Raw genomic sequence first — 24,856 nt, forward strand, 5'->3', positions numbered from 1 at the left:
GATATCAATTCTCCTACACACACACACACACACATCAATACTTGGAAGTGTGAAGATAAAGAATCCCATTATATACAAGACTTATTATTGGAATGATAAGGATAAAGTAATGCTTCCATGTCTTCACTTCCAACTTATAAAACCATCAAACTCCCTCAGCCTATTGCAAGTGGTTAGGCCTTAACATGATTTTTTTTTTAGAGAATAGAAATGAACTAGCTTAAAAAACAAATGAGGTCTTAGAATGATGACAATCAAAATACAAAGTAGAAGAAGACAAAAGAGAGCAAAATATTGCAAAGGTAAAGACAGAAAAAGGAGGAGAGGAAAAGGAGCAAAAGATTACCAAAAGAAGATGGAAGTAAAGAAGCCAAGGGAGGTAGAATCAAGTAGAGGTCAACATCCACCACCCCTTTAAGAAAAATAAAGAGGTTCTTTAAGTCAAATGAAAGGTTGGGAAATTAATATTTTAGTAGATGAAAGAGTAAAAACCTTAGATGGAGAAGATTCTAGATGGGTACCACATAGGGATTTCCCTTCAAAAAAAACTAAATTCTCAATGAACAGATATTTAGCCTTGTGAGAAACCATTGAATAAACAACAGGGGTACTACATCACTATCATTGCTTGTAAGTGCTTCAATGAAGATGGCCCTTGAACACCAACTATTAGTCTAAAACTTCAATAGCTTTTCTAAAGAAGCTGAAATCAATACTTCATTGAGAACACACGACATTTTGCAAAGTGATTGGCACATATAACATGCTCAACCAAAGCTCCCGAAGATCAGATGGAAGATTAAAAATACATATAATCATTGAGAACTGCAGCATCAAGCATGAAGTGGGAAAGACCAAGAACAGAACCCATCAAATTTGGCAACAAACTAATTAACTATGATTGGATAAAGCCTTAGGGATAGGGCAAAGCCACTAGGATTACTGCATGATAACAGTAAGCGCATGCATATGGCCTATTGTGGATCGATGAAAACTCCATTTTCTGTAGCTTTTCTTGGATGGCTATGACTAGAATGGATATGGCGCTCCATGATTGAAGTGGGAACAAAAATACAAGGACCAAGCTTTGAAAGTCAATCCATCCACATGGGACTCTAGGATAGTAAGCTTGCAACACATAACCAGGCAGAATGGATTCTGATGTATTGCATGCATAATTACCATAAGAGTAGAGGAAAAGGTTACTACACTTGCCCAATGCCTAAGGCGTCAACAAGGAGACGGCATTACAAGAGAGCTCTCTAAATATATCCTCCCACCAACCAACCAAAGTCAGATGCCGCTCATCAAACTAGAATAAATTGAGTCTATGGTTTCAATATGCCCTCATCATCAACATCCACTTCTTTGTATGGTGAATCCACCTCACAATCATTCTGTAGTCGCTTTTGCACCCCTCTCTCACATGTAGGAATTCCAAATAGCTCCTCCTACCCATTGAAATGGGTCCTTGCTACTACCGTTGAGGAGGAATTTCATGAAGCAACCTGGAGCCACTTGCCAAACTTGATTGCAAGAGCCCCAGGTAAAGTTCACCATGAAAAACCATACTCCCTGAAGGTCATACATGGCTCTGGCTAACTGATTGTATAAAAAAGAAACTCTTTACCACACACCACACACGCAGAACTTGTACCCGGTACAGGCAATATGTACTACAACATACTTTTGGGTTCCCTGTAAAACTTCACATAACATTACTTGCCCTTCATCCATTTCCCTCATCAAATTCCCACCATTAATCATGTTGCCCCTTCTTGTTTGTCAAAGCTCATTAAGCAAAGCCTGTGAAGGCTCACTTAACTCATAATTCAACAGTAGATTGTATCTAGTATGCCAAATTGGGTTAAACAGCTAAATGTATGTAAACTAAGGTTTTAGATTCATCCATCTTGACAAAAGAAAAAATACTTTTAAAAAATTCACTGCTCGGAAGGCTGCTTTACTAAGGCGGAGAGCCAAAATCTTGACGGGGAGTATTATACCCCTGCATTTTCTAGCATTGAGAAGTTGTCAAGTATTTTCACTTTCATATGACAGAGTGGAGGGGTTGGGGAGAGAATATTAGTCATTGAATCGTCATACATAATAATCAGTATCTACATGATGTCACAGAAGTGCTGCCAAAGTCATCAAAATTCTAACAAGATTCCACAAGTCGTCCTAAGGCCTTGAATTATTATACAGAAAGGTCCAGCCGAAGCAGTTATGAAGGAGAGAGTCATTACAATCCTGCATCCAAAGGGTCAGAACTTAATCCTCTCTCTCTCTCTCTCTCTCTCTCTCTCTCTCTCTCTCATATATTTGATGGAACAAATCACCCTACTAGAAGGGCAAGTCTATGAACTTGCAATCTTGGAGAATAAACCAAGCCCAGTACCTGAGGCTTGACCTACCGATCTCTCTCTCTCTCATATATTTGATGGAACAAATCATCCTACTAGAAGGGCAAGTCTATGAACTTGAGGCCCACATTGCAATCTTGGAGAATAAACCAAGCCCGGTACCTGAGGCTCGACCTACCGAGGCAATTGTCACCAAGAAGCTAGAGGAGATGAAGGGAGACTTGCAAGAGAAGGTCAGTCAGATACAGATGGTGGTTGAGGAGGATTTGTAGGAACAAATTAAATCTGAAATCAAAGCCAAAATCGAGGAGATAAGTTGAGACAAATGTTGAAGACCCTTCAAGGTTACCTGAAGGATGGACAAAGATGGAGACAGAAAGATATTCGGATGAGCAATTAGCTGTGGAGCTGCACCGATGATCAAATGGGATTTAGTATTTGCCTAAGTCTCACAAGAAGGCAATCATGCAATAATCACCTACCATACCAAATCTAATAAGATTGAGGTTCTCAAACAATCAAAGAAACTTGAAAAGCACAAAGATATGGATCTAAAAGGAATTGACCACAATGCAACTCAAGCACAAGAATGCAAAATAAGCGAAAGTTCGAAGAGCTTGCAAAGAAGGCGAGTGGGCAGCCCATCTGTTACGCCCCAAGGCTAACCAAGGTTAAGACCTTCAAGTTAGGTTAACCATAGCCTAGGGGTAAGGCATCTCAAGTGGGGCTTAGAAACTTTTTTTATGAGACGTGTGCTATATTTGGCTCTTGGTTTATAGGAGACCTATATAAGTGACTTCACGAGTCAGTTTAAAGGAGAGCACACATTAGTATCAGAGCATACAATTAAGCATAAACAAACACACAGACTCGGCATCTAGCCCACCGCCCAACCATAGAGCCATTCAAGCTCACCCCCGAGCACAAGGGGATAATAGCATTAAAGACGTGGCTCCTCGTGCAAAGTCCATGGCATCCCATACCACCCCATACCACCAGTACACACCCATCGGATGTTAGCATGGAGTAGTCTCAAGGCCTCGAGTCCAAGTCTAAGTAGCTCTCCCTCAAACTAACTCATGAAGTTACTTATATAGGCCTCCTATTTGCCAAGAGCCAAATATAGCACATGTCTCATAAAACCTACTAACCTCCACTTAAGATGCCTTACCCCTAGGCTATGGTTAACCGAACTTGAAGTCTTAACCCTTGTTTGCCTTGGGACGTAACACCATCAGAGCCCTCATTGAGGATTTTTGCAAAATCAACCCAAACCCCAAATCAAAATATAACCCACCCTCTTATAAAGTGAATGTATCTAACAGGTAGCATCGTGATTCGTAGCTCTACTAGCTGATTAGTAGAATTTTCTTTTCTTTAATGTTTTCTTTTGCTCGACCACAGATAGCTAAGACCTCCATGATCTTCATGTTATGTAATTGGTCTCATAGATCATTTGGCTTTTTGCAAAAATTGATATGACTCTCTCTCTCTCTCTCTCTCTCTCTCTCTCTCTCTCTCTCTCTCTCTCCACTCGGCAACTGCAGATCCAGGATATGCTATGCGGTGAACTCCCACAAGGGAGATGCTATGCCTGCTTTGCACTCTATTCTGGAGGAGGATGGTATCACTGCATGACCACATATTGTCATCATGTAGCATCGCATGGATACTTTAACTTATGTAGCTTGTTTCATTAGAAATTTCTTTTTATGGTTCACTATTCAATTTTCTTTGTTAATAAAAGTTATTTGTGGCTAGTTTATCATGGATATGTTTACACTAGTAGACTCAAGTGGTACGATCCTCGGAGTCTGAGGTGTTAGCTCCAATGATGAGCTAGTGTGAGTTAGAGGCTCAAGTCGTACTATTCCCGGAGCCAAGTGGCAAGATAGATCAAGCGGTCCAATTGTCAGATCCATGCCAATAGTGTCACGTGCACCCTGCACTGGGGAACACAATCACACACTGGTATGATCATCAGTGCAACATTTTGTACAGAAGTAGTACCTTTTATAGGAGTAGTCCCCATACGTCATGACCCCATTGTGAGCCCTCAATCCAAGGAGGGCCAAGCACTAGCGAAGTAGGTCAATCTCCAAACCTTAGGTCAGTCAAGAGTAAGTCCTCTTAACCCACTTGGAAAATTCATCAGATAGTGCATGTAGAGTCAGCCCTAGAAGTAGGTATTCATCAGTAGCATTAAGCTTAAAGCATGGCATTGCCTATGGGCCAGCCCTTAGCTTCATTGGCCTGTCCAAGGGCTACTCACAGTCCTGGACAGCAGTACGGACCAGCCGACATACATTGGAGCATTCATACACCAGTCGACCAGCATCTATAGGAGGCCAACAGCCTTATGATTGCTAGTCTCTGGTTGGCCAGGTTTGTAGCAGTCACGCAGCATAGAAAAGGCAGCCTACTTCATGCACAGCATTTTTATAGCATTTAATGCTATTTTTTGTCCAAGTCGCTACCGGCTGACAGCTTCTGTTGGCTGACCAGCAGCCTAGGGGCATATTAAAGCAGCACTTCATTCCTCATTCAATCATTCATCATTCAGAAAAGTTCAACAGCAGATCTAGCAGCAAGTCATCCTATTCTCTCCAGGCTAACAAGGAAGATCCTCTTCAGCAATCAGCCAGCATATGTGCAGTCCTATAGCTATCTAGACTTGCATCAGTGGCCCGAAGAGTCTTCAGCAGAGCCTTGGATTGGGGATACTCAGCTGATGTACGATCTTCCTCGTCCTTGCATTGAGCATTCATATGGCTTGTTTCTCAAGCATCGTACAGCATTCTCCAAAGAATAATATAAGCAAATACTCTTGCTTGCAGGGCCAGAAGGCCATGTTGTGCCTTACCACGACCAATCTCAGTGCATGTAACATTGGTATCAAAGCATCAGGTTGGTGACCCAACTCGGCTACCTAAAGAAGTGAGAGCATCCGGTGGACGGTAATACTGTGGTCCGAAAAAAACACCTAGGCCTCCACCATGTTGGGAGAGAAATCACATCAAGAAGAAGGCCATCAAGAAGTTATGGAGGCACAAAGCTTCCAACGTGACACACCAACAAAAAGTACGCTTCTGCCAAGCACAGAAGAGCTCCTGAGAATAATTATGGAGCAAATCAATTCTCTAAAGATGCAGTTTGCCGTAGAAAAAGAGAGGCCCAAAGAAGGCATCTCAGATTTGGCACAGATACTCTTCGCTAAGGAGGAACAAAGAAGTAAATATGAAGATAGACGTGAAGAAGTAAGAAGAAAAGCAAAAGAACAAAAAGAACAGAGACGTGCAGAGAAACAACGAGATAAGGAAGCCACACGCAAATATGAGGAAGACCAGTGCCATTGAGAAACTGCCGACCGTTTTCAGCAAAGACTCAACGGGGAGGCTATGCAAATCTAGTATCACCAGACAATGGCACAGATATTGGCATCCCTCCCCAAGCCGGCTCCAAATACCTTGTCCTCCACCGCCCCTACCACCACCGTCATACGAACCTCTCCAAATTTTAATAAGTATGATTTTAAGTGTGATCATGCTGCTATTACTCAATTTATTCATCAATTTGACGCACATTTTCCTTTAGCAAAAATTACAGATCCACAAGACAGAGTCCATGTGGCAACACCCCTTCCCAGAGGAAGCTATTACTTAGTGGCAACATTGGTCACAACTTCACAGAGACCCCATCACGAGCCAATTCCAATTTGATTGGACTACCTTTGTGGCTAACCTCGAAAGCCTATTTTCTTCCGCCACAGTAAATGACCAATCTTGAGGACGAGTTTTACAAACTCACTTAGGATGGTTCGCCTATTCCAACAAGGTCATTACAATGGTCCAGCACTTGGGCATATCGGAAGGAAATAAGCTCCAACAGTTCATTCGAGGTTTAGACACTAACATTAGGTACCCAGTTAGGAATTTTAAGCCTCAAACTTATGCACGGGCACAGAACTGATGCTGAATGGAGGTAAGCCCAAGCAGGTACAATCTACCCCTAAGCCCCAACACCAGTCATCTACCCAAGGTAAGGGGACTCAGAACAACAAAGACCAAAAGGATGTGAGGGCAAAAGGATGGAAGGACCAAATATACAAGAGATCAGAGTAAAACCACACAGCATGAAATATGTGAGTGAATATATATAAAAAGGTGAGTGCAAATATGTACAAGAGCCCTCATATGAGAGGTGACTCTGAGCAAAAAGAAGACCAATGCTGAAGCAGAGAAGAATGTCGTTGAAGCACCGTCGAAGACGAAGGCTCGCGTCGATGTGTGGCAAAGCACTCCGAGGTGATAGTGGCAGCGGAAAAAGGTAACGTCGATGACAATGATGGTGGTGCAATCTCTGATGACACGGGTGCCGCATGCCTAGAGCAAAGAGGGCTGCCGTCCCAATGTAGCAGAGAGGGCTGTTGTGCCAAAGTAGCAGAGGGCTGTTGTCCCAAGGGCTGTGCCAAAACGCACAAGATATGCTGGATGTGAGGTCTCATGTATGCACTGAAGAAGGCTGAGATAAACGTTGATATAAACCCTGACATAAGCCTGATGTAAGCGCAGAGGTGGGCTGATGTATAGCACTAATGTATGCTGCAGCAAAATGCAGATATCTGCTGAAGCAAAAACGCTGATGTATGCTCTGATGTAGGCGCTGACAAGTGCTAAAGTAAAACGCAGATGTGAGTAGAAGAAGTCCTGATGTAAGCGCCAAGAAAACAGCCTGATGTTGGCTGATGTGAGCCTTGTAGAAGGCGGCAAACTCTCTTTTTAGGGCTGGAGAAGTGCTGTTTCTTCACACCCCCTCTCCGGCCAAAAAAGGGACCATGAGAGAAGATGAAAGAAGATGAAGTATGCCAGGGTCTTACACAAACACAAGGGCGGAAGGAATGTATCCCCCTCTGGAAACAAGATCTGATAAAGTCGGAGAGGGCGATCATGATGGCAAAGGTGGTGTGGATGAGGTGATGTGCATGGGTTGATCGTCTCCCAAAGTATGATGTTGAATAGGATTCTCCACTGAGTAAGAAATCCCATTCCCTATGTGGTCCATATCAGAGTTTGGAGAAGCATCTTCTGGTGAGAAGAATCGGTCCTCCGGGAGTGCAGGTAGACGATCCATGCTGTGTGCTCTCGAGGTCTTCAATCCCTTTGCTCACGATAGCTCTGATACCATGTGAGGGCAAAAGGATAGAAGGACCAAATATACGAGAGATCAGAGTAAAACCACACAGCATGAAATATGTGAGTGAATATATATAAAAAGGTGGGTGCAGATATGAAGAAAAAGAAGACCAGTGCTGAAGCAGAGAAGGATGTCGGAGCTGAAGCACGGTCGATTACGAAGGCTCGTGTCGATGTGTGGCAAAGCACTCTGAGGTGATAGTGGCAGCGGAAAAAGGTAACGTCGATGACGATGATGGTGGTGCAGTCTCTGATGACACGGGTGTTGCGTACCTGGAGCAGAGAGGGCTGCCGTCCGGAGTGGTGCAAGCTCTGGTGACACGGGTGCTGCGTACCTGAAGCAGAGAGGACTGCCGTCCCGATGTAGCAGAGGGGGCTGCCGTCCCGATGTGTAGCAGAGGGGGCTGCTGTCCCGAAGTAGCAGAGAGGGCTGCTGTCCCAAGGGCTGTGCCAAAAAGCACAAGATATGGTGGATGTGAGCCCTGATGTATGCATTGAAGAAGGCTGAGATAAACGCTGATATAAATCTTGACATAAGCCTGATGTAAGCGCAGAGGTGGGCTGATGTATAGCGCTGATGTATGCTGCAGCAAAACGCAGATATCTGCTAAAGCAAAAACGCTGATGCAATCTGATGTATAAACACTGACGCATGCCCTGATGTAGGCGCTGACAAGTGCTGAAGTAAAACACAGATGTGAGCAGAAGAAGGCTTGATGTAAGCGCCAAGAAAACAGCCTGATGTTGGCTGATGTGAGCCCTGCAGAAGGCGGCCTAGACCAGCAGAGGAAAACGCAAATATGAGCCTCTGCTTGTAGGCGGCCAGGTGGAACCTGATATGGCGATGAAGTGGTACAGTGATGATGAGGTATGGGCAATGCTATATATAGTAAAGTGTTGGGTTTTATGCATAGTTACCACGGAACGTCGTTCCGCCTTCCTGGAACGCCGGAACGCCGTTCCGGGCGAAGGCACGTTCCGCCAAAAAAAAAAAAAATGGGGGGGGGGTGTGTTTTGCTTGCAGAAATGTATGTTCATGTCTTGGGGGAGCAAATATTAGGAAGCATATTTGGCTATCCGTATACAAAAAGTTACATTTTTTTGTGTCCTATGCTGACATGTCATATGACGTGGCGTTCCGCGACGTTCCCGATCCGCTCCCGTTCCCGTTCCCGCTCCCGTTCTAGCATCCAACGTTCCCGTTCCGCGGTAACTATGGTTTTATGCTGTGTATGCACCCAGAGGAGTGCTAGTGATCATCAGTAGGTTACTGGGGCACTTTTTACTTCAGTTAGTGGAGGTTTTTTCCCCCAGTTTTAGCTTAATTTCACTTATAATAGTTTATAAGTGATTTGGTCCACCTGGCACACTTTATGGCCGGACCATGTGAACACATCTTTTAGGTCACTTCTTTATGTGGCTATTGTACTTCACTTTTATCACTCTCAATACAAGAGCAGTCGTGTTCCTCTCTCTGTCTCTTACGTTTTTGTTGAAGTACCTTCCAAACCCTAACCCTAACAGCTGAGTTCCTTCATTTGGTATCAGAGCCAAGTTCGCCTAGGTCCGTACAGTTCGCCTGTTATCATTTCGCCTGTTTTTTACTTCAGCTGCAGCTACGTACAAATAGCCGCCTTCAGCTACACAGTCAGCTATTCGTACAGCCAGGTTCGCCAAGCTGAAAGTACAAGTCTTCGCCTGTTCTGTACTGTACTCGTCAGCTGCACGTACAGTCGGTACAGGTGCCTACTTTGCTCCGTACACAGTCGCCTTGTACCCGTACAGTACCTGCAGGCGACTTACACTCGCCGTCAGCTGCTCGCCCAGTCCCGTACAGTACTCTGCTCAGTATTGTAACCGTACAGTCATCCGTACAACAGTCCAGTACCTGCTACGCATACCTGAAGCTGACCTATCGACTACTGTTTCCGTACAGTACCTGCTGCGTGTACATGCTCCGTACAGCCGCCGTACAGCCGGCCTGCTTCCGTACAACTGTTCCGTACAGCGTGCAGTCGACCTGTACCTGCACTGTACCGTACACTAGTTCCGTACAGTCTACAGCCGCATGAACCTGCACAAAATCCCATTTGTGGTAAGCTTTACTAGTTCTGAAATTTGGGCATTTTCTCTGTGAAAATTTTCTGGCAGATACAGGCAGATTTTCTTGCAAAGAAATCTCTACAGGTTTTTTGCAAGGTTTTGGGTGCAGTAACTTTGGGCATTTTGGCACTGTGTAAGCCATTTTTGCTGCTTTACTCAGTCAGTGGTGCATTGTGTTGCACATTCAGAGGATTGAGAGTGCAGGCATATTTGGGTTAGCTGTATTCAGTGGAGTACAGTTGCTTTCAGGGTTGTTGCTATTGGGTTTTTTGATACACAGGTACAACATTGTGCATTGGCATAATGGCAAATCAACAATAGAGTGATGTATTCACGTATTTGTCTAAGGAAGACAAGTTGGACGGCATGAACTACTCCTTGTGGAGTTTTATGCTGAGAAATGTGCTCGTGGCAAAAGGTCTTCGGGATTTTCTTAGTGGTGATGAATCACGTCCAGGTCCATTGGCTCCAGAGACTCCTCCCCAAGGGGGTGCTCGTGGACGAGGACAACAGGTACAGGCACCAGGTCAGCCATTGCCTGTTCAAAGAACAAATGCTCAGAAGACATGGGATGCCATAGATGCACAAGCCTTGTCACTTATTGCATTGTCAGTACAGAGGTCTATTATACCTCATATTCATTCAGTTGGCTCTTCACGGAATGCATGGGTGACTTTGGAGCAGATGTATGCTGCTCGTAATGAGGCTCGGATCTCGTTTTTGAAAAGAGAGCTGGAAAATCAGAAAATGCATGAAGGAGATGATATGTCTGGCCACTTGAACAAGCTGCAGGATTTGAGAGAACAACTCATCAATGTGGATGAGATTATTCCTGAGACACAGCTTGTGTCCACCATCTTGAACTCTTTGCCAAGATCTTACTTGGCTTTTCATACCTCTTTGAACCTCAACATGAGGAATGCTGTTGAACCCCTTAAGTATCAGGAACTTGTTGCTCTCTTGCTACAAGAAGAGCAAATCAGGAAGAACATGAATATGAACACAAGTGCGGAACAAGCATTTACTACAGGTCAAAAAGGGAAAGGCAAATCTCAGCCAAAGAGTTCAAATCAGAATTCAGGTGATGGTGGTTCATCTCAGGATACCAAGAAAGGTGATGGACAGCCCAAGAAGAAGGGCAAATGCCATTACTGTAAGAAGCCAGGTCACTACATCACAGAGTGTAGGAAGAGGATTGCCAAAGAGAAGGCAAAGGAATCTGGGATGTCTGTAAATGATGCCTCTAAAGCTCCTTCGGAGACTGCATTTTCGTACTTTTGGGTGTCTTGCATATGCACACATACCCAAAGAGTTCAGGAGGAAGTTGGATGATAAAGCCACAAAATGTATTTTTGTTGGGTATAGCCGTGAGAGCAAGGGCTACCGGTTATATGACCCACTATCCAAGAAGATATTCACTAGTCGGGATGTGATTTTTGATGAAAAATCAGAAATATCCATGGCTGGTTATGATGTAAATCAGGCTGAAAATGATGTGTTTGAAGGTCTACTACCTATGGAGTTTCATTCCACAGTTGGTGATCCAACCCATGAGGGTACAGGACAGCCAGCTAATCATGAAGATGGTGCAGAAATTCAGCAGGCTATTGAGCCAGCAATTGAGCCAAATATGGGGCAGCAAGCTCCACAGGTCAGACACATACCTAGATGGTATTTGAGGACATTACAGGACAGCCATCTAGAGGGTCCTCTTGCTGGTCGTACTCGTAGGGAGACACGGACCAATGAGCATGCACACATCATGGATTTGAATATGGTTATGGCAGCCAGTTTACAGGATGATGATGAGCCTGATTCATTTGTGGATGCACGAGACAATGTGCATTGGAATAAAGCCATGCAGGATGAGCTTGATTCTATTAAAAGGAATCAAACATGGGATTTGGTTGATCTGCCCAAAGGCAAGAAAGCCATTGGTACTAAGTGGGTCTATAAGTTGAAAAGACATGCAGATGGATCCATTGACAGGTACAAAGCCCGTCTAGTTGCAAAGGGCTATGCACAGAAGAAGGGCATTGATTATGAGGAGACATTTGCTCCTACATCCCGTATGTCGACACTTAGGTGTGTCATTGCATTGGCTGCACATCGTGGTTGGGTTGATCACCAGTTGGACATCAAGACTGCTTTCCTACATGGGGACCTCGAGGAGGAAGTTTATGTATATCAGCCCATAGGTTTTGCAGAACATGATCATGAAGGGAAAGTATGCAGGCTAAAAAAGGCCTTGTATGGTTTGAAACAAGCTCCACGAGCTTGGTATGCAAAGATAGATGCTTTCCTACTCACTCAAGGCTTTGTGGACAGTCCATCAGAAGCCACTTTGTATGTAAAGAAAGAAGAGAAAGATCTGCTGGTCATCAGTCTTTATGTAGATGATCTTTTGCTCATGGGATCAAATGATGACAAAATTGCAGCTTTTAAAGAGATACTGCAACAGACATTTGACATGTCTGATTTGGGGCTCGTACACTAATATTTGGGCATACAGTTTGTGCAAGATAACAGAGGCATTGGGTTGTCGCAATCTTGGTATGTTGCTAAACTTCTGGAGAAGTTTAAATTTCAGGATTGCAAGCCTATTAGCACTCCTATGGAGCCTGGGATGAAACTGTCACTACAAGATGACAATATTTCTTTTGATGCCACTACATATGCTCAGGCTGTTGGGTGCCTTATTTACTTGTGTACTACACGGCCAGATATTCAGTATGCCGTATCTCAATTGAGCAGATTCATGCACAGCCCTCGATTGTCACATTGGCAAGCTGTGAAGCGTGTGTTTCGGTATTTGCAGGGTACCTTGTCTCTTGGATTGCTTTATCCTGAGGGGGGTGACATGCAGTTATATGCTTACAGCGATTCAGATTGGGCTGGTGATTTTGATACCAGACATTCCACTAGTGGAAATTGTTTCTTTCTTGGCTCTTCATGTATTTCTTGGCTAAGCAAGAAACAGACCACAGTGGCCACTTCGTCTTGTGAGGCAGAGTACAGAGCAGCCTACACTACTACCGTTGAGTGTGTCTGGCTGCGTCGTCTCATGACTGATATGGATATTTCAGTGGAGGAGCCTACACCTATCTATACTGATAGTCAGAGTGCCATTGCTGTGGCCAGGAATCCTGTGTTTCATGCTCGCATGAAACACGTTGAGATTCACTATCATTTTGTTCGGGAGAGACTCCAGGCAGGTGATATCAATCTGATCTATTGTCCTACAGATCAGAATGTGGCAGATATCTTCACCAAGGCATTACCACGTCCGAAATTCGAAGCATTCCGCACTGCTTTGAATTTGTTTCCTTTTGGTGGATGATGTACAGTGATCACATATCACTCCAGGGGGGTTTGTTGGGTTTTATGCTGTGTATGCACCCAGAGGAGTGCTAGTGATCATCAGTAGGTTACTGGGGCACTTTTTACTTCAGTTAGTGGAGGTTTTTTCCCCCAGTTTTAGCTTAGTTTCACTTATAATAGTTTATAAGTGATTTGGTCCACCTGGCACACTTTATGGCCGGACCATGTGAACACATCTTTTAGGTCACTTCTTTATGTGGCTATTGTACTTCACTTTTATCACTCTCAATACAAGAGCATTCGTGTTCCTCTCTCCGTCTCTTACGTTTTTGCTGAAGTACCTTCCAAACCCTAACCCTAACAGCTGAGTTCCTTCATAAAGGGGGGTGTTGGTCAGTCACCATAGAGGTGTAGGCAAGCAGCCAAGACAAAAACCCCAAAAAAATAAAATATAAAATAACCAGAAACTCCCTTTTTAGGGCTAGAAAAGTGTTGTTTCTTCACAAGGACCAAAAGAAAAACTCTCAGGGTCAATTGGACCCGCGAGATGGTTGCCACATTGACAACAGCAACCAGTTCAAATATTTTTCAACTCCATTTGGTGCGTATGGCTTTGACAGGTGCCGCTCACTTGTAGTGGAACGACCAACTTCGGCACACTCCGTAACTTGCTGGGATGACTGCCACAAGGCAACCTTGAAGCAATTTACTCGCGTCGATCACCAACGTGAATTGAAGAAACAGTGTTAGTCTTATATGCAGAAACATGGTGAATCAATAACCCACTATGTCATTCATTTCTGGAAGCTTTTTCTGATGCTCCCAAGGACCGTCCGGCAATCAGAGCAAGTTGAGCGATTTGTGGATAGTTTGAAACCGTCTAGAGCTTCATCGCTACAAAGACTCCCTGATTAGGGAGTCGAGACCCTGTGGGAGAAAATGGACATTCACCCTAGCCCCAAGCAACCATCACTTAGTTCTTTCGACCACGAGAGGACGCCACACCAGCCATGGATGACATACCCACAACCTCATCAAGCCACACATTCTGGAGTGCCCGATCCCCCACCAAACCCCACTCTGGTGTGACTCTAAACTGGGCCACGGCACTATAGCAAGCCCAACATCCCAGACTCCTTGGACCTCACCAGCAACACAAACATCAGCCACATCCTGAGGAGATCTTGGAGAGGCACAAAGCCAGAGCCTTCTATAGACTAAGCCCATGCTTGATATCCTTGATGCCCCCCCCCTCCCCCTACCGAGGGGTTAGCTCCATAGATTGTGTGTGTTAGAATAGCGTAGAGAGCAGAAGCCAAACACGACAACAATGCTTCAAGATCAAACACACCAAGAAACACAAGAACGCGAGATACAGGAACGGATTCCATTAGACATGCACAGAGTACAATAGCATCAACAAGGCAACAGGCAATACAACCCTGATATGGGCACAATCGCTCTCCTCCACTACACGTGTGCCTCCATAGCCAGCGCTCAAGAAAGTATTACACGATGATAAAGAGAAAGCTCAACACCCACACCCCCCCTCCCCCAAATAGGCGAGGGGAGAGACAAAGTAAAAGTCGGCGGAACAAGGAGCACACCAATGAGATGAAATAAATAACTCCAACACCCTCTCCCTGCAGAAAAGAATTACTCAGTCTAAGATCGGGAACTCCTCGCAGTTATACAGGCCTTGAAACAATGGAAACAATTTCTTTATGGCCGTGACTTTGAGGTTCGCACTGACCATCAGGCATTACGCTAGGTGCACAGTGGAGTGCCCGACAACACCACTGGAGCCAGATATTCCAGCAATTTGGTGGTATGATTGAGTACCTTCCAAGAAAGGCTAATCTAGTGGCCGATGCTTTGAGCAGGAGGACAAGTGACTTTGATTCAGACCACTAGACTCGACCTTGGTGGTACGGGACTAGACATGAAGCACACATACACGGATTCTGAGGAATTCGATACACAATGGGAACAGGCATTGGATGCCACAGGACCATGCCACTTTTTGATACGTGATGGTTGGCTTTTCTACAAAGGCCGACTGTCACCAGCCTGGACATTACCCAATATGAAAGGGGCCTAGTGGACTCCAGGATGTCTAAATATTTGGAAAGTACAAGCTTTGGGAATGGGAGATTATCGTGGAATACAAAGGACCACACTCCTAAAATTTAGGAGAGTTGCTATTTTTAGCCCGACTCCGATGAAAATTCTGTTCGCGTCATTACATCCGGAATTGAGCAGATACCAAGAGTTAGCAAAGTGCCTATGACAGAATGTCTACCAATTGGGATAGTTTTAGAGGTAAAGATTATGGGAGAACCCATCTCTTAGATTGGGACATGTGGCAAGAAAGAGAACCAAAGTGAGGTAAGTGGCCTGACACTTGTTAGAATGCGGATCAAAGTGAGACAAGTGGCCTCACCCCTCTTTCCACCAGGCAAGGATGCTGTGGTTCTGTCGCCTAGGCCATAAAAGAGCCTGGCCAGCCAACCAACATGCTTTGAAGGCCAGCCCAGCCAGTCAGCTAGCCCATGGACAGCCAAGACTGTAGGCAGCCAGGACATAAGGGCTGCCCAGCAACCTGGACAGTATGCGCTTAAGTGGACAGCTGTCATAAAAAAACACTGATTATTAGTATAAAATGTTGTTTTAAACCAGTCGTGGAGAATAAAACTGCCACCTGACTCCTATAAGACAACCGACCAGTAGCATGAATGAGTATATAAATCCCAGCCATAAATCAAGTCATTCATCTCATATTTGATCAAGGTGTTGAAGCTAACTCAAGGGCCAGAACAGCCAAGGAGAAGCTAACACAGGGGTGAAGGATCCAAGGTCAAGGGCAGAGGATTCTCCTCAGCCAAGAAGGTTCAGGTTCAGTCTTTTATTTTCAGATTTGCATCATTCTAATAAAAGCAAATACACCATCCGTGGTGGGGGCCCTACACAGGGTATTCGGGACCCAATACTGTGTCCTCTCCTCCCTCTCTCTCTCTCTCTCTCTATTTTTTGCACATCTATATTGAGTTTTGTGCGTTATTTTCATCGCGAAAAGTGTGCTCATTTCTGAGCATTGAAGTTACCAATCTCCCCCGAAGCGTCCGCATGTTACATTCTTGGGACTGATTTCACTGTGAAGACAGATCACCAAAGTTCGAGGTATCTTCTTATGCAAACTAAACTATCGAAGAAGCATATGAGGATGGCCAATTTCCTATGTTTCATTTTTAGATCTTATCTTGCACACCCCAAGAAAGAAGAATGTAGTGGCAAATGCATTGTCACAAAAGCTATGTGGCAGCTATCTCAGTTGCCTCTCATATAGACTTGTCTGCCATGCATGATTTGTATCATACGGATGCTGATTTTACCACTATTTGCGCTGATTTAATGGCTGGTCGTGCACATGCCTCATATGTGATCAAAGAGGGTTATCTTATGAAAGATAATTGCCTATGTGTGGTGTTTAACATGAGGCAAAAGGTTTTGGATGAGTGCCATGCTCCTCCATATGCTAGTAATAGAGGCATAATGCCTACTACACACATGATTGAGGGCTATTTCTTTTGGCCAATTATACGGAAGGACATAGAGACACATTACGTGCATGTATCACCAAAGGTGAAATTTAATACGCAAAAGGCACTAGGGTTGCTTCAACCATTGCCTATTCCCACGCAGCCATGGAAAAGTATTACAATGGATTTCATTATGGACTTACCACAGGCCCAACAAGGCAATGATGCTATTTGAACAATTGTGGACAGGTTTAGCAAGCAAGCTCATTTCTTGCCGGTCAAGAAGACCACCAAAGCCGAGCATATGGTTAAGATAAATCTTGCACAAGTGTTCAAGCATCATGGAATGCTAAAGTCCATTGTAGTGGATGGAGACCAAGACAACAAGTCTCTTTTGGCGGGCCTTATTTAATAATATGGGCACCAAATTGGACTTCTCATTAGCTTATCACCCTCAAACGGATGAGCAAAGTGACGCTACAAATTCAACTGCGTTGAACCTCTTGAAATGTCATGTGGCGGATCAAAAGTCTTCTTGGGAGAAGTACTTATCGCTTCTGAAATTTGCAAACAACCACCTCTGCATGCATTTACGGGAAAGGCCACGTTTGAGATTGTCTATGGTAAGGTGGTTTTGCCACCTATCCTTCCCACAAAGGATGAGATATTTGCAGCTGATGAGCATGTAAGAGACTTGAATATTGCCTTTGCTCAAGTCCAGATAGCCATTGCAAGGTCACAAGACAAACATAAAAAGGCTACCGATAAGCATAGAAGGCAATTTGATGTTAAAGAGAATGATTGGGTATTGCTGAAATTCGAGAAAGCGAGACTTTGCAAGAGGCAGTGCATACCCTAAACTTGCAGCCAAGTTCTATGTGCCTTTTCGAGTGATCAAGAAGATCAATAAAGTGGCTTTCAAGTAGGCATTGCCTAGTCATTGGCATATACACAATGCTTTTCATGTGAGTCTCCTTCGCAAGTGTGTAGGGCCAAAGCCCAAGAAACCGGTCATTGAGGATCCACCAAAAGTGGATGAGCTTGAGGAGATTTTGCAGCCAGAACAGAATGTGTATCACAAGGAATGCAAGCTTGCTGTTGACAAAGTTGTCAAGTGTTACCTTGTGAAGTTCAAGAACTATCTTTCCATTAATGCTAAATGGGTAAATGAAAAGTTCTTTAGAGATTGCCCGCACTTGCTTCAAACATATTTACATGCTTTTCAATTGCTGACAACTGTTTAGAAGTCGCGGGGAGGAGGGGGGGGGTGTTAGCATTGGCCACCCAACTGGTCCATCCATGCTTTCTCTTTATGTATACACATTGGACTGGCATCCATGGCAGTTGCATATACCGGAGATTGATGCCACTCATGTGATACTACGGATTTGGCTTTCCATTTTGGGACTTGTTTCTGTGTGTACATGCACAAAAATGCCTGGAGGATTGGTGTTCGGTTGGGTCTAGTATCTCGCGTACTTGCCTGCAACATGTCTATTTTCATGTTAAGTCTCATGAACAGAGATTGTCCATACCAATGCTGCATTGCATAGCATCTTTATGTGCTTGCCTACAAATTGAATTTGCATGTTGTTTTCATGCTTGCCTGACCAATGTGTAGTGTTAGGAAAGGGGACGCCCACCCGTGCGTGTAAAATTGTCTGCTGACATGGTTGAAAGAGTGTGCACAAGTGGAAGCAAATAAACATGAGAGAGAGAAAGATTGCAAGCAAGAACAAGACCTTTATTAGCTTGAGGTTACAGAGTACAAGAGCCAGCAAACAGGGCACTATTGGATGATACAATGAATAAAAGAGAGCAACTCTTATATACTTGTGTATGAACCAGGTCGGCTGTAGAAACAGGCCGACAAGACCTCCACAACAGCATATTGAAAATGCATTATTTTAACACCCCCTCTTCATCTTGAAGTGTGCAAAAAATGCCAGAAGAAAACTGATGACGAAGGTACGACCATGGACACCTCAGCATGGCCAATACTGAGTACACCTCGGAAAATGCACATGTCAGCTTGTTTTCGTCAGAAAACATAATGCCACTGTAAAGAGCAAAAGAAAATCTGCTTGGCTCCAAACTCCAGGTAGAACTGGGAACACATCACATCTAATAACCTCGAACAAATGAACATGGAACACATCCTGTCCATAGTCTCTGCTAACCAATAGTTCTGGAACTCATCCGAACCATGAAGGAAACTTGGTTGATCCTGGAACTCATCCGGACCATCAAGTGAACTTGTCTGTCTTTATACTTGGAACTCCAACACGGGTCCCATGCTCCATATTTAATATAAGAGAGCTTTTGAACGCCCCCCCTCCCGCCCACAAGCCGTTTCTGGAAGACAGCACGCGGGGGGATGCCCTTAGGATCAGAGCAGGACACCAGTCATGTTCTCTCCAATCTGTAAGGCCTTGGGAGAGCTGGACGAGTCTGTGTCAATGTCCTGTGACTTGTCTTTGCCCTTCTTTGAAGACTTGCCCTTGTCCTTGGCTTTGCCTTTGTCCTTTGACTGACAATCCTTTGACAGGTGGCCTTTCTTCCCACACTTGTAACACCGGCTCCGAACTTTCTTCTGCATCGTCTCGCAAGTCCAATAGAGACGATGAAACTTTCAACTTCCCTTGTGAAACTAGGATGGATTCCTCTTCCAAGAGGAGAGTACACAAATCATCAAACTCGAGGGAACGTGTTGTGATCTAAACCCGCAAAGCTCGAGAAACCATGTCATAATCTGTAGGAATCCTGATGAGGAGGAGAGCAGCTAACTGAGAAGAGGTCAGGGCAGTACCCATTGCCACTAATTGATCATGGATTACCTTAACCTTCATCACAAATGACTGCATGGAAGTCCCTGCTGTAAACTCCAGAGAAAAGAGCTGACCCAATAGGTTGACAGACCGCATTGTAGAGTCCTGCATATAGATCTATTAGCTTTCTCCAGACAGAAGCAGCACAATCCAATGTTTGCACGGCCGGGGAGACCTCTAGTGAGATGGCTCGTACAAGTGCAGAGTGAGTTTTTGAGTCTTGATTCTCCCAAGCTGAAAGTTTTGCGAGAAAGGCATCCTCCTTGTCCTGAGTCCACTTCCTAGAGCTGGTAGGGCGTTCGGGCTTTCGTTCGTGGCCCTGAACAATCTCCCAGAGTCCCTTGTGTGTGAACCAGACCTTCATTTGTAGCTTCCAGTGATCATAGTTTGAACCACTGAGCTTGTCCTCCTTGTTCGTGCAGGGGGACCCATATCTGCCTCAAAGAAGCTATGTTTCAAACAATCTCTGTAGCTAAGAGGTCCACGTGCTCTCTCAAGCACCTTTCCACAGGATCCAACTAGGGACTAGTAGCCCCCTCTGAAGATGCAGGCTGGACAACAACAAAAGAAACCGAAAACACACCATTGGGAACCTCCTACCGGAAGGGGGAGGGGATCTTGGAGGGAGAAGAGCTGATGTGCCACTTGTCTAGCAATTGCCCCTGTAGAAGAAAACGCAGCCTGGGGGCTGGCCGACACCAGTAGGAGGGCTTGTAGATCAAAAAACGCAGCTAAGGAAGAAAACGCAGCCACTGTTGAAGTATCTACAGCCTAGAGAATCTAGGGAAGCAAAAAACGCAAGGCATAGTTGAAGAAGGAGAGAAGTAGATTTGTGCAACAGCCTAAGCCTAAGCGTATGATACCATGAAAGAGTGTGCACAAGCGGAAGCAAATAAACATGAGAGAGAGAAAGATTGCAAGCAAGAACAAGACCTTTATTAGCTTGAGGTTGCAGAGTACAAGAGCCAGCAAATAGGGCACTATTGGATGATACAATGAATAAAAGAGAGCAACTCTTATATACTTGTGTATGAACTAGGTCGGCTGTAGAAACAAGCCGACAGGACCTCCACGACAGCATATTGAAGAAGCATTATTTTAACAATGGTTATGTAGCATTTAACACGTGGTAAGTATTGATCAAAACCTAGCCTTAGGAGCTAGCATTAATTTACAAGTGAATGTGTACACACTTTATTAAGTTTTGGGCTGTCACATGCACTCTGCACTATAGTGCATGGTGACAAGATGGCTCATCATCAGTGCATCATTGTACAACAATACGACCCTTTAGGATATGAAAATGTCATATGTCGTGGCCCCATTGTAATCCTCAGTCTAGGATATGTAAGGCACGAGCTACGTAGGTCATTCCTCAATCTTAGAGTGTGAGTCAGTCAGTCAATTCCCTTAACCCACTTGGAGAGAATCATTCATGCATGTAGAGTTAGCAGAAGCCTTAGGGTTTGCATCAGATCACGGTCTGCATTTGCATGCATTCATCCCCATGTCCATGGAAACCATTGCAAAAGCCTTAGAACATTATTCAGCATTTTTACCATATTTATGAGCATTATTTTAGCATTTTTATCGTATTATTTCAGCATTTATCTCATGAGCAACTCCTGTAGCATTTTATGCTACAGCCGGCCAGCTCTGTAGCCAGCCGACCAGCACCATAAGCCCATATAAACAGTCATCGTTGCATCTCAGCATTCACCAATCGGATCATCATCGATTCAGCATCTAGCATCATCGTTTTGCAGCCTATGGGCAGCCAGCCTTCAGTAAAACGCAGAATAGAATTGTTTCAGCAACCTTGCGTTTCTCAGCCCTACAACAGATTTCAGCATTCATACACTCATCGTTTGCTCAACGCAGCATGTACATTCATTCATATTGTATACTCACAGCCTAGAACAGTCCCAAAAAAGCCCATCTCTCAGCCACAATTTGCAACATTCCTACAGCCCCTTGGAAGAGTGCACTGGCCTTGAGATTGGACATCATTGGTGCTTCTACAGCCGTGTCCACTTCAGCACGACTCTTGGTCTTCCAAAGGCCTTGTGTTTGGCTTATCTACAATCCCAAGTTAGTCATTCTCTTCAAAGTAATAAAGCAAATACTCCTAGCAATAGGAGGGGGCCCTTTAGTGGGTGATTCGGGACCCAATAAGGTGTCCATCTCCATCTCTCTCTCTCTCTCTCTCTCTCTCTCTCTCTCTCTCTCTACGTGTGAAGAAATAAAGTGGATTGCTAAAGACTCGCGAAACTCAAGATAAAGAAGGCGGTGTGAGACTTTGTGTGACAGGATTCTACATCTACGCATAATTCCGTTGCATGTTACATTGGTATCAGATTCAGCTTGTCCACACACACCGCATCCTAGCATGAGAGCATCCTTGGATGGTCATATACTTCACTCCGGCACGACCACCGACTTCAGTAAAATGTACACATCAGCATGAAGGTCTTCCTCGAAGGAGACCATGCTCTTCCACCAATAGCAAACACCATAGCTCTACTCTGAGCACAAAACCAACTTCTCATGGAGCATCTCCAACTCTTGGAGGCAACCGCAGCAAAACCCACTCCACCAACATCTCTCTCTTCTTTCAGATGGAGCAACAAAGACGAGAGGATGAGGCCACACGACGAGAAGACAAAGCTGAAGCAGAAGCAAGAAAACAAGAAGAAAAAGCAGATAGGCGGGACTATGAGGAAGCCCAACGCAGGCTTGAAGAAGATTGGCATCAGGCTGAACTTGCAGCTCAGGAGCATCAACGAGAGGTCGATCAAGAGCAAATGATACTCGAACACAAGCGGGAAAAGGAGGCCATGCATCTGCAATTTCAGCACACCCTCTTTCAAGTTTCCCCACCCATAGGTCTCCCGCGACATCAACAACCGTCATGCGAACTCAACCAAATTTTAGTAAGTATGATGGTAAGTGTGGTCATTTAGCTATCAATCAATTTATTCATCAGTTTAATGCATATTTCCTTTGGCAAAGCTAACAGATCCTCAAGATAAAGTCCACGTAGCGGCTCCCCTCCTTACTAATGAGGCAATTACTTGGTGGCAGCATTGGTCTAGTTTACATACAAACCAAACCAGAGGTGTCACGCTTTTCGTTGGGATACTTTGGTCAATGACCTAAAGACCAGAGTTCTCTCTCCCAAGTATTTGACCAACCTGGCACATAAGTTCTATGGACTCAATCAAAACATGTCACCCGTGCTTTAGTTTTTCGGAAAGGTTATCACTTTAGCACAGCAGTTAGGGTTATCTGAGCAGGCTAAGATGGATCAATTTATTCATGGATTAGATCCTAACAGCCAGTTCACAGTTCGTAACTTTGAACCCAACACATATAACCAGCCTTTGACTCTTGCTCAAAATGAAGAAATGAAGATGAACGGAGGGAAGCCCAAGCAACCGCAGTCTAGTACCAAACCCTAGCAGCAGCAATCTGCTTCGCAACCAAGGAAAGGTAATTCATCTTCTAAAGACGCTAAGAAGGACGGCAGTTCTAGCTCTAGTTCATGGAGTAAGAAGGATAAGAAATTCAAACCTAAGAAAACTCCTAATGAAAAGGCTAAAGCAGGCATCACTGGAGGCTATCTTCCTCTAGAGGAGCAACAGAAATACCAGTTAGAAACCAATGTATTTTTTGTCATACCAATTGGCAAAAGGATAAGGAATTCAAACCTTAAAAAACTCATAATGAAAAGGCTAAAGCAGGCATCACTTGAGGCTATCTTCCTCTAGGGGAGCAACAGAAATACCAGTTAGAAAATCGATGTTTTTTTTGTCATACCATTGGACATCGTAAGAAGGATTGTCAAAAATAGCAACGGATCAAGCCTCCAAGCACCTTCTTCCACAGTTTCCATAGCATCTCCTACCGCCTACTACCACCAACACAGTTCAGTGTTTACCTTCTATGCATCCTATGCCATCCATGGTATTTGATGCTAAGTAGGAGGGTAAGAGTGATGCTACACAGAAAAGTCTGATCCGAACTTATGGCTCTGCCAAGGGCTGCCAGTTTGTAGTCCTATTTAACATGGACAGTTCTGAGGACAACATCTGTAACTCGCGGCGGGTGCCCGGGGGACTAGGGCCTTTGACACACTTGTTGATACCATCAATGCATATTAGAACATTTAAACATGGCCACACCCTTAACACATATCCATCATCACTTTGCATAAAACATAAAGCTCGACAGATAATCGCTGAAGCTTCCGCTCCCCCCCCCGCTCGCGCTGTAGCCTGCACGCCCTCCCCCCTCCCCGCCTCCTATCTGCCTTCGCGTCTTCTCCCCCCGCCTCTGCTCATTCGCCCCCCCCGCCCCCCCCGGCCTCTGCTCATTCGCGCCACCCCCCCCCCCGCCTCTGCTCTTTCGCGCCCACCCCCCCTGCTCCGTCTCCTTCGCGCCCCTGCTCTCTCCCCTTTCTCCGTGCCCCGCCCCCTCCGCCTGCCTTCGCCCTCTCCCCCCCCTTTTTTTCGTGTTTCATCCGCCCCTTGCCCTTTCGCCGCCTTTGTTTTAACCCCCTCCCCTCTTTTTCTTTCCGCCCCCCCTTTGTTCTCCCCCTCCTCCTCCGTCTTCCGCCTTTCCCCCTCAGCCCCTCCCCGCTCCGCCTTTTGTGCAGCTCGGTTCCTGTAGGGCTTTCCGTTTACGCTTCGCCTTCGACAAAGCTTCAGACACTGATGGAGGCTCCTCCCGCCCCACCTCAGAGGGACTCTTCCGCAGCCCCCTCGCCCGCCCCTGACGATACCCCCATCAGGCTTTCTCTTTCGCCAGAAGAGGAAGCGAGCCTCGCCTGGAACGCCTCCAGGCACATTCCACCATCTGCCGTATAGTCGGCACTCGCCCCAGCAGAGGGGAGATCCGGGATCTTCTCCAGGCCCACCTTCTTGCAGATGTGGGCAAGATCTTGGACGTTCAGCTACTGGGCCGCGGACACTACCAGATTGAGTTCGAGACAGCCCAGAGTGTGGCCCAGGTCCTAGCCATGAGTCCCTTGACATCGGGGGCGCTCGGGCCTTCTTCAGACCTTGGCAGCATGGCTTCGACCCAGCAGCGGCGGCCGAGTAGGGAGAGCGCCTATTCCATGTCACAGTTTGCTTTCCTGGACTCCGCCGCGAGTACCTTCCGCTCCTTTCTAGGATAGGAGCATTGGTGGGCTCGGTGCTTGAGACTGGCCCCACAGCAGCTTCAGTGGTGGCTAGAGCAGTTGGCCTGCCTTCGGTCAGAGTTTTGGTTCCTAACATCTCCTCTCTTCCGAAGGTCATTCAGCTACCTAGGATAGGGGGGGGATGGATAGATCAGAGAGTGGAGTTCTCGGGGCTCCCGAACCAGTGTTTTATATGCAGGCAGGTCGGCCACCTGGCCAAGGCCTGCCCTCGCAGGAGACCCTAACCTTCACCGCAGCAGCAGGCCCCCGATGGCCCGCCCATAGATGCGGCTCGGCAGGCAACCTCCGGGACACCTGCTCAGCC

General features: G+C 45.4%; 1 protein-coding gene across 2 annotated transcripts in view; it reads right to left on the minus strand.

Moving 5' to 3' along the window:
• Window positions 1–1,850: 1,850 nt before the first annotated feature.
• The window catches only part of LOC147623984 (uncharacterized), a 48,103-nt gene continuing 25,097 nt past the window's right edge, over window positions 1,851–24,856 (minus strand). For both annotated transcript variants that reach the window (XM_086820661.1, XM_086820659.1), the window contains exon 12: window positions 1,851–2,253. The gene's annotated coding sequence lies outside the window, so the exon portion shown is untranslated. The remainder of the gene's footprint in view (window positions 2,254–24,856) is intronic.

The sequence above is a fragment of the Cibotium barometz genome, chromosome 26 (assembly GCF_041138505.1).
Source record: "Cibotium barometz isolate CiBa-2024 chromosome 26, ASM4113850v1, whole genome shotgun sequence".
In the NCBI taxonomy this organism is placed as follows: Eukaryota; Viridiplantae; Streptophyta; class Polypodiopsida; order Cyatheales; family Cibotiaceae; genus Cibotium; species Cibotium barometz.